Genomic DNA, 16,659 nt, shown 5'->3' on the forward strand with positions numbered 1-16,659 from the left:
TTGCAAATGTGCGATCAAGCTTACTTGCACGGAATGCCCATATGACTAAACATTCCCATAAACACTCCTTCCAACTGCTGTCAAGCGACACCTCATGGTGACTAACCACACCCAATACTGAGGGAAAACCTGTCCTGCTGCACATCAACACTGTAAATGTATAACGAGGAACATGACAGTAGCTTAACCCTTATTGGTTGATTCCACTATGCTTGTCACGCAAAACAATTACTTTAATGCCATTCGAACTGCTCCTCTCACTCTTACTTGAGGTATGTGCCTATCTGTCTGTGTCTGCCTGGACTTTTGTGTGTGTGTGTGTGTGTGTGTGTGTGTGTTTGTGTGTGTTTTTGCTTCAATGCCTGACTCTCTGAGCCTGAGAGTGTGTTGGTGTTGTTCTCTGGAAGAATGTAGAAGAGGATAAAACTGATATAAGTTGGAGGCGGACCTTGTGGGACAAATCAAGGTGGATACATTCAATGGGCTCACTGCAAGTACTCATAGTGTAGCCACAGTGTGGCCTGGAAGAGATGGACAAAATGACCTACATCAGGTTTACGGAGTTTCTACTTTTCCTCCTCCTAAATCAGGTCTGCAGTGAGGAGCCAAAGCTTGAGTTCAGGGCAAAGGACGACAATTTCTTGTTGGGATATTGTTTTGGAGTGGATTATATTGCTGCTTATGAATACGGTCCAAAGGGATACCATCTGCTTGGCAACTCCTCAGAACTGACCAATATATCTCAAGCCCTACACGATCGGTTCTACATCACCAAAGACAGTTTCCTGCTTGGACTGCAGATCAATGACCTCAAAGAATCTGACTCTGGACTTTATAGGAGGGAATGCTGGAAGAATCACTCAATAGTTCGTGAAGACGCAGTGCAACTCTTGGTATGCAGAGAGGAGTTTTCATCTAAAATGATTGTTGTAAATGAAGATGGCGGAGCTGAGCTTTTGTGCAATAGCACTTTAATTGGCATGGACTACATTTCTGTGCACTGGTATCATGAAATATTTCCAGCAGATAAGCCAGTTCTCTTCCTGGACACCACTATTTCGCAGGACCCCCTATTGAAGGAACTGCAGGGTGTTGTGGAGGCCAGAGACAATGGGTCGCTGCTCGTCCTCGATAAAACTGTAATTCAGAAAAATATTCAATTTTACTGTCTTGTGATCAATGATGGGGTTTGCCTCAGTTTCCAAAACATGTACCTCGCAGGCCACAGTGAAAGCAGGGACATTTATGTCTCACAAGGGGAGAAAGTGGTACTAAATTGCCCTGCTGAAAAGGATGATCAACAATGGGAGACGCCATTGGGGGAAATTGATAACAACAGCACAAGGAACAATCAGATGTACATATCAGCTGGTAATACAGAAGACTTCTCCCTGATTATTCCTGATGTTTCTGATGAACACAGTGGAATGTATTCATGCATTTCCCCTTCCTCTGAGATCCAGTACTCGTTGACGCTTTGCTCCAAAACCAGATCCCAGGAAAAAGTTGCTTACGAAGGGGAGAACGTCTCGCTGGATTGCAATTTTGAGCAAAAGTATTCCAAAAGAGTGCTGTGGTATCGCTCACAGTACTATAAGGTTTTGAGCGACTCAGAGAACGACAGCGTTCCCGACCTGGGGGATCTGAGAGGCAGACTGGCTCCATCTAATTCTGAAGACCTGCTGACCATTTCTGAACTGGACATGAATGACACAGGGGTTTATGGGTGTCTGGTTTTTAAAAACCCTGAATACATGCAAGGTGACTGGGATTACGATTATTATGTTGAGGAAGGCATGACCACAGATGAATATGGTGATGATGAATACTTTGGGGAGATGTGCATCCTTAAACATGAGACTATTTTGAAAGTTTTTAACAGGGAAGAATCACCGGAAACCTCTCAAATTACTGGGCTTGCAGTGGGGGCAGCCCTGTTGGGGCTGATAGTTGTGTCAGTAGTCATAGTGATTGCAGTAAAGAGGAGACAAGCAGTTTCTGTGACACATTCAGACATACAAATGAATGTGGATCCTGGTTGTACAATAAGCTTAACTGGTAATGACGATGTTGCTTAACTGTTTAAATCCATTCATCATTACGAAACTGTTGTATTTGTACTTTTTGTGCTGTGTGTTTCCAGAATCAGAAAGGAATAGAATTTATTCTTTCAAAACGCTCACTTCCTCTTGTATGGCACAATCTTCTCAGGAACACCGGGGTTTCTAAAATAATAGAAATGTTAGATGCCTATTACCGTGTACGAAACCAGTTGCAAGTGTTTTGTAAAAAGAACATTCCATGTTTGTCTGATGGGATGACAGTGTGGCATGGTTGTAATGTGGCATTAAATTAACGACTAAAAACCAGTCAGACTGCTTCCCTGTTGACAGATTTCATAGCATCTTTCATGTGGGAAAGTACCTGAAGATCCACTATGAAAAATCCAAACAGCTGAAAGTACATTTACTACGACATAACTTATGCACTGACTTCGAATTACAAAGTATTTGTTTGCATAATTTGTCACATTTTGGGACATTGCCTTGAAAATTGTATAAAGCAGAGACAAACTCTAACATTAGGTAATGACTGGAAAGAGTTTTGCCAAGAGTCCCCATAAAACACAGAATAAACTTTATGCAAGAATTTTATTGTCACTTTTCACTAAGTAGATAAAGGGCATGGAAATATTTAATTGACAAATGTGAAAATGAACAAAGCAGACGGAAGGACAAACACTTTTTCACAGTGACCACTGAAGACATGAACCCTAATAAAACAATAAGGAAATGCACGAGGACGCTGCTTGCACAAGTGTTTGCTTTGCTCGTGCTAATGACGACAAGCTACTTATTGTTGCTGCCTGTGCCAACCCAGGTTGCTCAAGTTGTGCCTTTGCTGCAAAGGTCTGACAGGATCCTTCCACAGAAAATAATAAAGCAGTCTCATTCACACTCTATGATATTTCAGACACAAGTGATGATATAGGTCAACAGCTAGTGAGTAGCTGTGACCCTAAACAATTTCGTACACTTTATGATGACTTTAAACACCTGTCTGACAAAGAGTTCTGCTCATCAGTGCAAAGAGGTCCTGTTTAAGTCTATGAAATGTTTCTTAAAAAATATAGAAGGGGGTGGATTTTAGGTATCTATTACATGCAAATGAAGGGTAGAGTGGATAAAATATAAACAGCTCCTTCACCTACAGTAAAAAAAAATTGCCTGAGAAAAGAGAATCCAGCCTGAAAGGTCTGCTGAACACATGATACGCATGGATACCTGGCACAGTCTGTAGCAGAAACTACAAACATCAGCACCTACAGAACAAGTGAAGGGGATCTTATTGGTCTTGTGGTGAAGAGAAGTGAAATTACAATTGTGAATCATCAGGTAGTGCATAATCATACATTTCATGGCCACTTATACAGGTCGTTTGAGTCTGGCTGAGTGAAGACTACTAAAAAAAACAAGCTACAAGTGGGCTTTATGTAAAATAGGAGTTGAAAAGGGTGAAAAACATGGAAGTAGGAGGGCCCTATGATTGTGTTTAGCTCTTTTGGGAAGTGCAACAAGTTGTAAACCCAATGCTGACTCAGTACAAAGTGTTAGTAACATTTTCTTTATCAGGAGACATGAAGTATTGGTATTCAAGTTTCTGACTGCCTGCTTAATATAGGTCTAATACATCTCATCTTTCAGTAGGGTTTTGTTCTTCACCAAAACCAGAATAGAAGAAATATGTGGCACTTTGCGAATCGCAGCTAATCTTTTTGTCCCTCTGCTGTTTGGTACTAAACAGGTGGCGTAAATACTCCTGGCTATGGCGGCTTTATTTATTCCCTGGAAGCTGCAGCTGCTTCAAATGAGAATAATGAGAAAAGGTGAACCAAAGAATTATGATTATATGCTGTAAAAATCCAAATTATAGGTGTATTCTATTTATCCAAAATTGGAGGTATTACTGTTTTGTAAGTAGGGCTTTTCTGAGGGAATGTTTGACTGTTGTTATCAAGGTGAAAACTTAATCGTATTCACTTTTTGTTGTTGTCGCAAAAGAAAACCAGATATGTTGTGCACATTTTAAGTGGTTACTATCAAAGGGTGTTTTTAATAAACTCCTCAAAAAGTCTTAATGGTCTACTTACTTTATAATTACAATCAATAAGTTCTGCTGTATTTTCCCAAAATGTCCCCTTGGCTAGAATATGGAATTTTACAACGTGAACTGAAGCATTGACTCAATATCTGCTGTAGCTCCTGACCACATTTAGAGGCACACCGCTGCGGACCTTACATCAGCATTGGCCCAAATATTTTAACAATTTGCTGGCAGATTACACTTAGTGATTATAATGGTATGAGAACGTCATCTTCAGGAAACTTTTGTAATAAGCAGCAATACATTTGAATGAATATTTTAAAATGAAGACATCAATATTTATTCGGTCATAATTTTTATTGGTAACCTGATTTGTTCAGTTAGAGGACCTTCCAGAATGAGAGAGCAAATTATGGTCTCACTCTTGTATTCAAGCTTTGATTATCCACCCAATCGATACCATGTTGAGAATTATTATGCAGCTGTCGGTGGACTGTGAGCCCTGAGCCCCTCTGAGCGAGACCACTGGAACACCTCAGCTCTCCCTCTGGATTGTCAGTAACTCTTGGTCCAGGTCTCGTTTCACTGCCTGACCACACTTCACATGAGGCATTAATAATGTATGAATCAGTGTGTGCTGCAGTGGCCACAGTCTCATGGGTTAAGCCTATAAAACCTGTGTCATTCAAATGTGGAAAGTTCTCCATGAAAACATCAGAAAAGTGGGATTACAGAATTTCTTATCTAGTTGTTTGAGTGAGACTTCTGATTGCATTAAGCGTTCCCATGTGACGTTTCATGCAGGCAGATAAGGCCCATAAATTATGTTTTAAAAATATGTGACCTATGGAGATTGTGAAAGCAACTGCATGTGAAGGGTTAAACTGGGGTCCATTTTGGTGATATTTGCTTTGTATAAAGAAGTTTATTTTAGCCTTAACTTAATATGAAATCATATTTTTCTTCTAACATTAAAGCTCATCAAATTCAAGATGAGCGAATATTTTTCATGACATGATATAACATCTCAATGTTAACATTTGACAAGTTAATAAAATACTAGTTTATGACATTTGCGAATCATTGCATTTTGTTTTTATATTACATTTTGCATAGCGTCCCGATTTTTTGGAAATCGGGTTGCACATCAGTTCTGGCATGCGGAAGTTAGGGAACAGTCTGCATGTTTGCATGCCCAACAAGTGAAACAGCAACAAGATACAATATGTATGAACATAAGAAGATAATGATTGTTATTAGTTTATCTGCTAAACAACTCCTGAAAGTGGACTGTGCAGATGAAAGATATGAGCATCTCTCAAACTGGTCTAAAAATTTTGCAGCTCTACGATGAATCTGAGCCTACCCTTATAAACCTCAAAACTATGAGGATTGGAAACTGCTGAGACCTGTAATAGGAAGCAGGATAAACGGTTTAGCAAGATATCTTAAAGTTCAGGAGTTTCAGTATCAGGAAACTGGGTCACTAGACGAACACATGGAAAAGCACCGCCTCCTGACCAATCACTTCTCTTGGAAGATGAAAAAATGAAATAGACGTAAGAGTTTCTGTTGAACAGGCTTTTTGACTTTTTTTTTTTCTACGAGAGATAAGTCAGACAAAGGGAATGTTTATGTAGCCTTAAACAAGGATTATACGATTATTTAAAACTCTTGTAAAGTGTTTTAAAATGAATTAAAATCATTACACAACTTAATCATTTTGTTCAGCATTTCAGATCCTGGATGACAGAAAATTAACTATGACATTAACAAAAAGCAAACTGACTGGTTGACTCGCTTTTATCCTCCTTGTCTCTTTGGTGCAAAGAGCACTTAGAATAGCTGGTGTTAAATCTGACAGCATAGACTGAAAGTTACTCAAATAGTTTAAGAATACATCTATCTTGCACTAATTTGATAAGATACACAATCAACTGATCAGATCTACTTGTGCTTTAAGGAAGTGGCAGTGATATTGATCAGATTATTAATTACACATTCACATAGTCGGCTGCTGGCGTTCTTTTTGTATTTTTCCTTTTTATGTCAGTTTTCCGACCTGCTTTGACTGCAGCAGCTGCATTGATAGATTTCAGTCTGATAGATTTATTAGATTAGTCAACTGATTCCAACTCTACCTGTTCTACATGAACGCACGCATATATGTAGTAGAGGCCCCTGCAGTGTGTGCAGCTCACAGTGCAACACAGCAGCACCCTGCTTTTACTAAAACTGCTTCAGAGTTTCTTTTTTAAGTAATATTTTATGATGCAAAGGTCCTCAAGTGGCTGTGGTGCTTTTTTTTTAAAGCTTTGTATTTGGCAAACTGGAGATGGTGGGTTTCAGCAGTATTTTCAGCTGCCAGATTCTATTACTCCCACACACTTAACCTTTTGGAGCCTTGATAAATATTTATGCTCTGCAGTGGTGCCAATACTTCTTAAGAGGAAATATGGTTGCTGTTAGGAAACATTTGCTCAGCTGGTGTGTATAAAATTTAAAATCTTTTTGTATTCATCATCGGACTGGCGACCCATCCAGGGTGTACCCCGCTTCTTTCCTAATGACAGCTGGGATAGGCGCCAGCCCCCCGCGACCCTGAATTGGATTAAGCGAGTATAGAAAATGGATGGATGGATGTATTCTTCATCTTGATATGATGATGCACCAATAACCGATACTGCAGCTGTGGTGAACAGATGGACTTTCTAAAAGGTAGTTTACAAAATCTCAAGCTGTCAGAAAATTCAGTCTGTCATTCTATCCATAAAAATAAACAGAATTTCTTGTGATTTAGAAAACTTGCCTGCTTTTGGTTTCCTTCTCTCATTGCCCTTTGCTGGCTTTGTCTCTCAGACCACAGTTTTACGTCTATTGTCTGAAACACTAACACTGTTCATCTGCACAGTTTTTTTTAAGACCTTTAAGATTAGTCGATGAGTTTTGAATAAACCACAACCTGAATTGAAGGAGAAATTAATACCTTTTGAAAACAATTTAGTAATTTGTTTGTTTTTAAACTATTGTTTGTGATCATTAATGCTTTAATGATAAGGTGAGCTGTTAGGAAAAGCTTTTGTTAGTTTGTTAGTTTGTTTCTCCTTGTGAAGTACTGAATCTGATGAGTCAACATGGGGAGAAAAGGAGGCAGAGGCAAAGAGGGGTTTCCATATTTGCTGGTTTGCTTCACATACAGTACATCTGTTCACAGGGTTGATCGACAGAGACACAGATGTGGAAGAAGAGCAGCTGTTCTGTTCTCGCAGGTGTCATTAAGAAAAGGCGCGGTCACACAGAAAAGCCCCGGGAGGCTCAAGAGAGCTCCAAGAATTCTTCACGCCTCAGAAAGCAGCAGAATCCAGCAGTGGGCTTCCTTCAGCTTGTTACAGTCATAGACTTTAAATGGATCAGCTTAATTGCCAATGCTTCTCTCACACCATCTGTGTGTGTGGGAGGTCATTTTAGAGAAGTAAGCGCATGTCTGTCTCAGTGTATGCTGCCTGTGTGTTTGACTTTAAGCTAACTAAGACACTGCTGTGACAGAAAAGAGCTGAATTTAGAAAAAAAATCAATAAAATCAGTAATAAAATTGTGTTTAGACAAGTTGTTACTCAGTCTCTTGTGTTTACTTGGGCTCATTTAACTTCTGCAGAATACACTGAGATGTGTGCCTAGACTACCATTATAGGGATTATTGAAAGTTTTCTGTCCCACTCATAAGCATAGGCAAAATGCAACAATCAAAATCACAGCTGGCGGATGTTAGCAAGATTCCTTCTTGGCTCCCTCCATACGACCACCTCCAAAACACCCCATCCTCAAGGGGTAGCTCAGTCGGTCCGATCAGGAGACCTTGTTCTGTAGAATGTGCACGTCTGCTCTGTGCTCCCTGGTGGCTGCCGGGCTGAGCCTGCTGAGGCCCGATCTGCTGTAATTTGCCAGGCCCATTACTCCCACAAATGTGATGGCTGCGAGCCCTGTGAGTGTGAAACAGTTGGTGGGATAAAGAGATAGACAGGGAGACAGACAGGGAGACAGAAAGAGAGCAGGGTTCCTCACTGCTGCTGCCATCTAACCATAGAATCTGAGAGTGTAGGGTGGTTTGTGCTAATGGTACCAATTATGCACCAGAGAGCACTGCTGATGTGCTGGTTCTATAGCAAAAGTACTCTGGGGAAAATAGTAGTAGAGGAAAAAAAAGTAAATAAAAAGATGTTAAAGTCAGGAGCGAGATGAGCCACTTGGGTTTTCTTCTTTCCTCATAGAAGTCTGTTGGTTACTCAGACATGTAGAGGTGTCTGGTTGGACCACAGTCACACAGGGATTTATGTATGTTATTTTCAGAAGGGCAATCCAAGCGAGACTAGGACCAATCAAGTGCTCTCAATAAAACTGACTTCCCCTGGAGGTCTCAGAGGCTTTCAGTAGATTTGATTTGAAGTCTATAACCTAGAAACTATGGTGTGAGGTTGAGTTGCCATGATACTCTCGGTCTCGCTGATTGTAAAATTCCCTCTCCTGTGTGATGAATCTACTGGAGCTAAAAGAAAGCATCTCAACTTATCATTCTGTTGTTTTTTATCCTCTTGACTAATTGTGCTCATTATGTGATGTTTATAATAACATTTTTGTTTATCGTCCCTTTTACATGTAGTGGTGGAATGTAACGGAGTATTTTTACTTCGTTACTGTACTAAAGTAAACTTTTCTGTATTTGTACTTTACTTAAGTAAAAATAATAATGCATACTTTCGACTTTTACTCCATTACATTTTGCAGCTATTATCTATACTTTCTACTCCACTACATTTCTACAATATGTGTTGTTACTCGTTACATTTTATAAATGCAGTTTCGCCATAACGTTGCCTACACAAAAATATGTTTAAACCAATCAGGTGGCTCTGTCAGCTAAAATGTTGCTTATAGTTTTTACTAACAGTGACTTCTGTAGAGGCTTAAGTATTACCAGTAGCTATACCTGCATTCTTCATCAAAATGGCCTAGACATTGAAAGACAATCAATAGCGCGAGTACTTTTACTTTTAATACTTAAAGTAAATTTAAAAGTCAGTACTTATGACTTTTACTTAAGTAGGATTTTTGATGCAGTACTTCTACTTTTACTTAAGTATATATTTTGCTGGGTATTTATACTTTTACTTAAGTACTACACTTCAGTACTTCCTCCACCACTGCATGTATGTATCACATGAGGGCACTTTTTGTCTCAGAGGCCAAAAAAAAAAATCAACATATTTCAACTGGTTGGACTGGACATTTCATTGGAGTTTCTGGCATATAAGAAGCACAAGGGTCTCCTGGGAAACTTTTGATTGGTGTCAGGAGAAAACTAACTAATTTTCACTGAGGGCTGCTGAGCTACCTGAGTCTTTGCTCAGATGTGAAGATACTGTTTTATTAAATCTGAAAAAGGGATAGAGCTCAGTCGACAGGAAAGTGGAAATCAGTTCATCTAAATTCAAGAGATCTCTCGCTCAAAAAACAATCCCACAGTCATGTATCGTCAATGTAAGCTGGCACAGATACGCCTTTGATGCACAGATGGTGTATGTAAACTTTATCGTTCCACCTCCTGCTCTTCCTCTGGTGTAATTTCTCTCTCTCTCATCCCTCATGTCCCACATTTCTCCTTCCTCTCATCATCCTGTGCATCACTCAGTAGAAATCTCTCACTCTGTCATCAGCAAAGCTTTTTGCCTCACACACAAGTTTAACAGATGAAGCCCTGCAAAGCATGGTAGGAAAACCATGGCTGGGTAATTTTAAGTGATGGGACTGTCTGGTGACACAAACTTATGACCTCCTGCCTATTTGAACGGTTCACTGAGCAGGACAGCAGAGACAACTGAGGTGACAACTTGGTTGGAAATTCTGCTTCAGAAAAACAACCAATCAAACAAACTCAGACTCTTAAGTGAATGGGCTCAGCATTGCTGAATTCAAGCATGACCTCACATTAACAAACAAACAATGTTATCCAAAGTCCATGTGCATTGAATACTTAGAAATCAAAGCCCTGTTATTTCTCAGTGTCTGTTTTTGCTTGAAAATAATTCAAAATTTCCAGACTATTGATGACAGAAGTGAAGCAAGCAGTGTCTTATCGTGTATTAATTTGTACAGTCAATATTGAATACCAAAACACATGGATCTTCAGCGTATGGCTTACTAGTCTCAGTTTTACTAATTTAATCCAACCATGTCAACAAAACTACAAATTTTTCAGCCTCGTGGCCTTCATCAGAACATCAAAGGACATAGAGGTCAAGTCACAACGCTAACTGAAAATGCAATGACTGCACTACTCATTTTAAGATGCTGTCAATGTCTTTGAAAAACAAAAAGGTATTTACATGAAACAGTAGCATTTTTGCTGTGGAGATGCTCTGACATAAACCACTTCCATCAGCACACCATCCCAGCTGTTGTTACATCTTAAATTAATAAGCATTACAACAATACAGAGCAATAATTAATAAGTGCTTTACTGACTGCTCTGACAGAAAGAGAACCCGATTGTACACAAGGTCAGAGGAAACAAAACCAATTCACCAGTGGCTGCATGAACCTGTTCAGATATTAGAGCCAAATTAATTATTTTTGCAAAAAAACAAAAAACAGGTACAGCACAGCATGCAGACTGGTGTGAAAATAGAGCAAGTGCATAATTGAGTAAAATGCATATAAAAGATTTTGAGCCTTTATTTATATATTGTATGTATAACACATTTCTGAATAGATGGTATGAATGAATGGTATGATAATAATAGGAATATTTGATTTGTAGAGCACATTTCTCAACAGCGTTTCAAATGCTTAACAAAAGACAGATAGAATGAGCATAAAGCTTTTAATAAAAGCTTTAATGAATACAAAATTAATAAGATCACATATACATATATTATTTTTTAAAAGAGTTTTAAAAAGTCCCTTTTAGGTATGGACTATTTTCATGGATGGACTCAAGTTGTCAGCATTCTGTCATTCAAGCATAAGTTAATTTATCATAAGTAAATTAATGAATAAAAAAAGGCTGTGATCTTCCAGCTCAGTGTTGCATGATGGATGCACTGGTACCTCCGAGAACTTCATGTGAATGGAAGAATTATTTGAGAACAAATCTTTGGGAGCCACAAAGATTTGCTGGTTGATAAGCACTTCAATTTCCATTTTTGAATTCCATCTTTTTTATTCTCTCAGCTGCAGCCGTGATTCATTGTAAAGGACCACAGATCAACTTACTCATTTCAATGCATCAACATTCCTGAGGTGCTTTTCTTTTACCATTTATGGGTGCATACAAGGCTGATCCACGTGCACACATTTTCATGTGGACTGTGATGCTCTAAAAACGTTCTCATATTTAAAACCTCATCCAGAGAAATATCGACAGGACCACTCCACAAAGTTAAAGCTATGGTAGGTAATCCTAGAGAGCTAGCAAGATTCGAAAGTGTCCCCTCCTCTAAGCTCCCCCCCCCCCCCCCCCCCCATTCCGTCAGTGCTTCATCCAAAGTCGTCCCTTTTTCTAAATACATCTTGTATAGATTTCTCTCAGGATAGACGGACCATTTCACCCAGTATTACAAAATGTGTTTCTGAACAGGATTACCAACCATGTCTTTAATCTGTTGGTAGAGTGTGATGGCCCATTTTGAAAATATCAGATCATGAAAAGGAAAAAGTTTGAAATGACAATAGTTTATGAAAAGGAGAAGCTGAGGTTAAATAGTGATGCGGCTCTCCTTATTCCTGACTCCACCCTCAGAGAGGTTAGACTCTTCAAACATGAGCGTACCAGACACAACTGCAACAGCAGGGGAGTAACGATCGCAGTCATTTACGTCGACATATGACATTAAATGAGATCATTTAAATTTTTAATCATTTGCACATGAACACACAGGTCCAGAGAGTGAAACACTATGAATAAATAAACACTGTAAACACAAAGTATTTTTAAATTACTGTTGTTTACAGAGTAATTTAAATTACTGCACCCTTACCACTCAAATATTTCAATTTAATTGCTTTGTGATACTGATGACTCAGCGGTATGAATCCCTTGAACTTTTTCATATTTTATTTTTGTCTAAAACCAAACCATTATTACTCAGTGTGTAGAATAACACTTGCTTATGCTACTCTTCGAATCTGAAATGGAAAAACCCAGATTTCTTTATGTTTTCCAGATTTTAAAGTTGCAAGATAATGTCACGTTGGGGTGTGGGGAAGGTAGGACACGGATGCGGACTTCAAAAAGAAAACTGTTTTTTGATTCCTGTGAATAAATCCAAAGTACAAACCAAAGGCGCGGCCGAACCGAATATCAAGAAACTTAACTGGGGATAAATACTTGGAAACAAAACAAAGGACTTAACATGGCATGGATGGATAAATAAATACTTCGCTTTAGTCAGGACAGGTCGTGGCATGGCATGAAGGGCAAGGAACGAACAAAGAACCGACACACTGACAGGGGAGGCAGGAAACTAAATAGGGAGTGAGTGATTGGAGAGTGAGTGCAGCTGGTGACAATGAGTGCAGGTGACGTGAATGAAACTAATGACCTGAGTGAAGGAAGTGAGGGGAAAAACAATGGCAAAACCTAAAACTCAAAACCAAGACATGAACTGAACACAAAAACGTAACCTAAACATAAAACTAAAAACAAGAGTCCCATGGCGTGACAGATAAGTCAAAAACACTCAGTTTTTTTGGAATGATTTTATTTGCCTTCTTGTGATTTTATGTAGCTGTAAAGCACTTTGAATTGCCTTCTGTACGAATTGTGCTCTATAAATAAACTTGCTTGGCCTTGCCTTGCCTATTTCATCTCAGCATTTGCATTTGTGTGGATGACATGACAAGAAAAGCACCCAGTGGCATCATAGGATGTCAGCCTGACACCTGTTCTGGTAGATGAGTCACATATGGGAACTTTACACCTATCTTGATAACCAGCAGTTTAGGAAAGTGTTCAGAGCTCTTTAGTTTTGCACACTTTAAAGTAGTGTTGATTTCATTTGAAGTGGATGACAAGAATCTAATTTGGTCTAGTTCTGCCACTGTTTCTGTGCTTTCTCTCTGGCTTGACATAGATCATAGAGACACTACATAATATTCAAAAGAAGAGGAAAATAATAATTTACCTTTTCTTTCATTGTGAACTCATACAGACCCCAAATGACAGTAGAAAAATTCAAGACAAACCTGAATAAATGAGTGGAGAAAGACAATGACAGCAGATGCTCCCACAAAGGTGCACTACATGAAACAATTAAGTAATTAACGGTCAATCAGGCTCTCTGGCATGCATCAGAGAACTGAACAGGCCCACTTCATTCTGATTTTGTATCGAGATGGTCAGGGGAAAGATTTAAGTGTCTTTGAAAAAGGGTTCACTGTTTGGGCCCAGATGGCAGGAGCTTGACTCACAATGACTGCTCTATGACTAAAGTGACATCTGCTTTTAGACAGATGGGAAAAACATCGGTAAATTGGGCTGTAATTTGTGGTGGAGAGTGCGCATTTAGACTGTGACGCTCTGTGCATTAGTGTGATATAAAAGAAGAAACAGAGGAGCAACTCCTCGAGTAACTGAAAATGTCACTGAGCATTACAGTAGGCTTGTAGTGCATAAATATCCTAATACAAAGAAATTTGAGCATTTAGTGATGCAAAACCCATAGATATTTCTCTACAGAAATGTACAAAAATTTTGACATGGCCAGATAAGTGGGTGAGTGCCTGTGTGCTGTATATAAAGGGAACAAGCCCACATGCCTGGCCCCTACAGTCGGAGAATTTGGTGCAATCGGGGCATCTTGCTGGCATGGTTTCAGTCCATTTGTTACCTTTTCCTGGCTTTAAACTACAGGAATTTTTTGACCATTCAACCTGTCCCATCCACCCCCTGAACTCAGCTGATGCTGATGTTCATCCTAGAAAATCTCATGAAGGGCTAACAGATTAAATCTTAACATTTGGATGCACAAGAATGATAATCAAAGTTGACAACTGTTCAAATTGACAATCAAATTTGGTTCAGAGTTAAAATATCTTTGCTCTCAGAGTAGATCGTTTATCCCTTTTCAAAAGGGGGTATTTTGTAATTTCAATACATATACTATACAGAGTAAAGATTAACTCTAAAGGGAGTTTATCTTAAAATTAACTTGTCACCAGTGTTATGAGTTGAGATTTGGCATTTTGGATTATGCAGCTGTTGCAGTTTGTTTGTTAGATATCTCACACTGTAGGGAGTGATGAGATGTTTCTCACTGAAATCAGCAAACTTTAAGGAAATAGAATTTATGACACACATCTCAGTCACATACTTCCAAAACCTAAACATGACAGATAGGGGAATCTAATTTTCCAGAAACACATTTCACTCATGGTGTCACGGCTAAAACATTCAATGTAATGTTCATTAATTTCTTTTACTTCAGGAGCAAAACTTCCCTATTGCATCCACTTTGGAAGTTACATTATTGTTTTATGTGAAAATGACAACGTTGAACACCAATCTGCTTTTACAGATGAGTGGAGTTTTGTTTAAAAACCAACTAGCAACATTTTTTCTAGTCCTTAAGGCGAACATTAGCAAACTACTTTGAACCAATATTTAAACTGACACTCAAAATCTCACCTGTAGTTGTTACTGAAGAAAAGATAGTCCATGTTTATTGTAAGTCTCTCAAACATTTTCTTGTTTAACCCGAGTAAAGTTACTGTCGAATGTGCCATTATTTTGCAGTCCTGTAGTGTGTGCATGTTCAAGATAAGAGAGAAGACCGTCTGTGATGTTTGTCCTTGCACGTGTGATGCAACCCAATTTCAAAATTTTTTAGTCTGTAGTCTGAGTCTGATATTAAATGGAAAGATAACTGGAAATCAATATAAAGTTATTTGGGGTCATTAACTTTTTCTTTTTAGGACAGTTCTAGCATGATATGAGGGATTTTTTTCAGGCTTACAACGTCCACATCCCTTGGGCCTAAAGGGTTACTGAGTTAGAGAATGATATGAATCATATGCTTTGTGATTCATTTTGGTGGATTCAGAGCAAACATGAAGAAAACATTCACCTCACTATACTCGGGTAAATTCAACCACTCGTGTTTTTGAAGCATTTTGCACCACTAAATTTCACTTTTGGGTCAGTGGTTATCTCCATAGATACCATTTGTCACCTTTATTTGCACAATTTACAGTGAGCTGCATTATACCTGTCACATAATATTGATTTGAGATTTTTTTTTTCTTTTTGGCATATCTCAAAACTTCAAATATCTGGTCGATTTAATAACATTGAGCCTTGTTGAAAATTTGCTCTGAGTAGTTTCACCAGTAAGTCAGCAAACAGCCTCAGCGAGTATCGAGGTGACCAAGCATCAGGGAAAATTTACCCCACTGAGAGCAGCCTAACTTCTGCGAGTTAGTTGTGATGTGGTTTAGTGGTTAAGGTTAAGGTATTTTTAGTTAACTTTAACATTCTATTAGAGTGCCGCCTCTGTGCTTTCATGTTTTGATTCCCAATTATATAGTACAGCACATGTTGGCCTAACACCTTGAGACATATAATTTTGTGCCTTCGTGGTGTTTTTACTGTTTAAGGGACTTGTTCAAAAGTCCTTAGATGTTCCCAGGGGAATAAAAGGGAGAAACAGAGAAAGCCTGCTTTTGTGCTCTGTGTTATTGGTTTGCAGAATTTAATTTAGCTGTCTCTCCTGTCACACAAGTAAGCAAAATTAGATTTCTTTCACCTGCTTATTGCGCATACAGCAAAGTAGGCTTGAGTAAAGGGTAAGTTGTTTTAGTTCTCGGAAATTGGATGAAGTGTACACAATCGGAAGCTGTCTTTCACTGGCAAATTTGTGAGAGCTACATTTCCTTGTGACAAGCTGACAGACAGGAATGGATGTTTTAAAGGGAGTGTAAGATGCAGTGGAGCATTCCCATTCACTACATTATAGGATACTCCTCTCATATTAAAATTAGATATAGAGTTGAATCACAGACGATGTGGAGAAAAAAGATGCAGATTCATGAAACATTGTTCAAAAGTCTAAGAGTTTTAGAAAAGATAAATGAAAGGCAGTCTCACCCTCTATTGCAAGCTTGTGGCTGTTTGAGTTTCTGCTCTTTATATGTGTGAGTTTCGACCACGTGTGGGCAGAGCTAAACAGGGAGGCCTGTGGAGAATTCAGCGTTCGCTCAGATAAAATGCAACTTTTTCTTCAAATCTCACCAAGAGGCTGGAGGTGTTCAGCTGCTCAGAATCAGGGAATCGATGCTGTGGGCAGGCAGAGGGAGGGATCGGTGCACAGAGGAGAGGAGAACGTTTTGCTTTTGTATCGCTCACAGAGCGTTCTTGGCAGCTTGTCATCCTTTGTGACTGATAATGTGTCTCAACCCTGGAGCACCAGAAAAAGCTAACTCTTTACCTGCGTGGGTAGATTTCCTTCGCCTCCTTTCCCCATATCTGAGATAATTTCTGTCCTCTGTTATTTTAGTGTATTC

The sequence above is a fragment of the Odontesthes bonariensis genome, chromosome 7 (assembly GCF_027942865.1).
Source record: "Odontesthes bonariensis isolate fOdoBon6 chromosome 7, fOdoBon6.hap1, whole genome shotgun sequence".
Lineage (NCBI taxonomy): Eukaryota > Metazoa > Chordata > Actinopteri > Atheriniformes > Atherinopsidae > Odontesthes > Odontesthes bonariensis.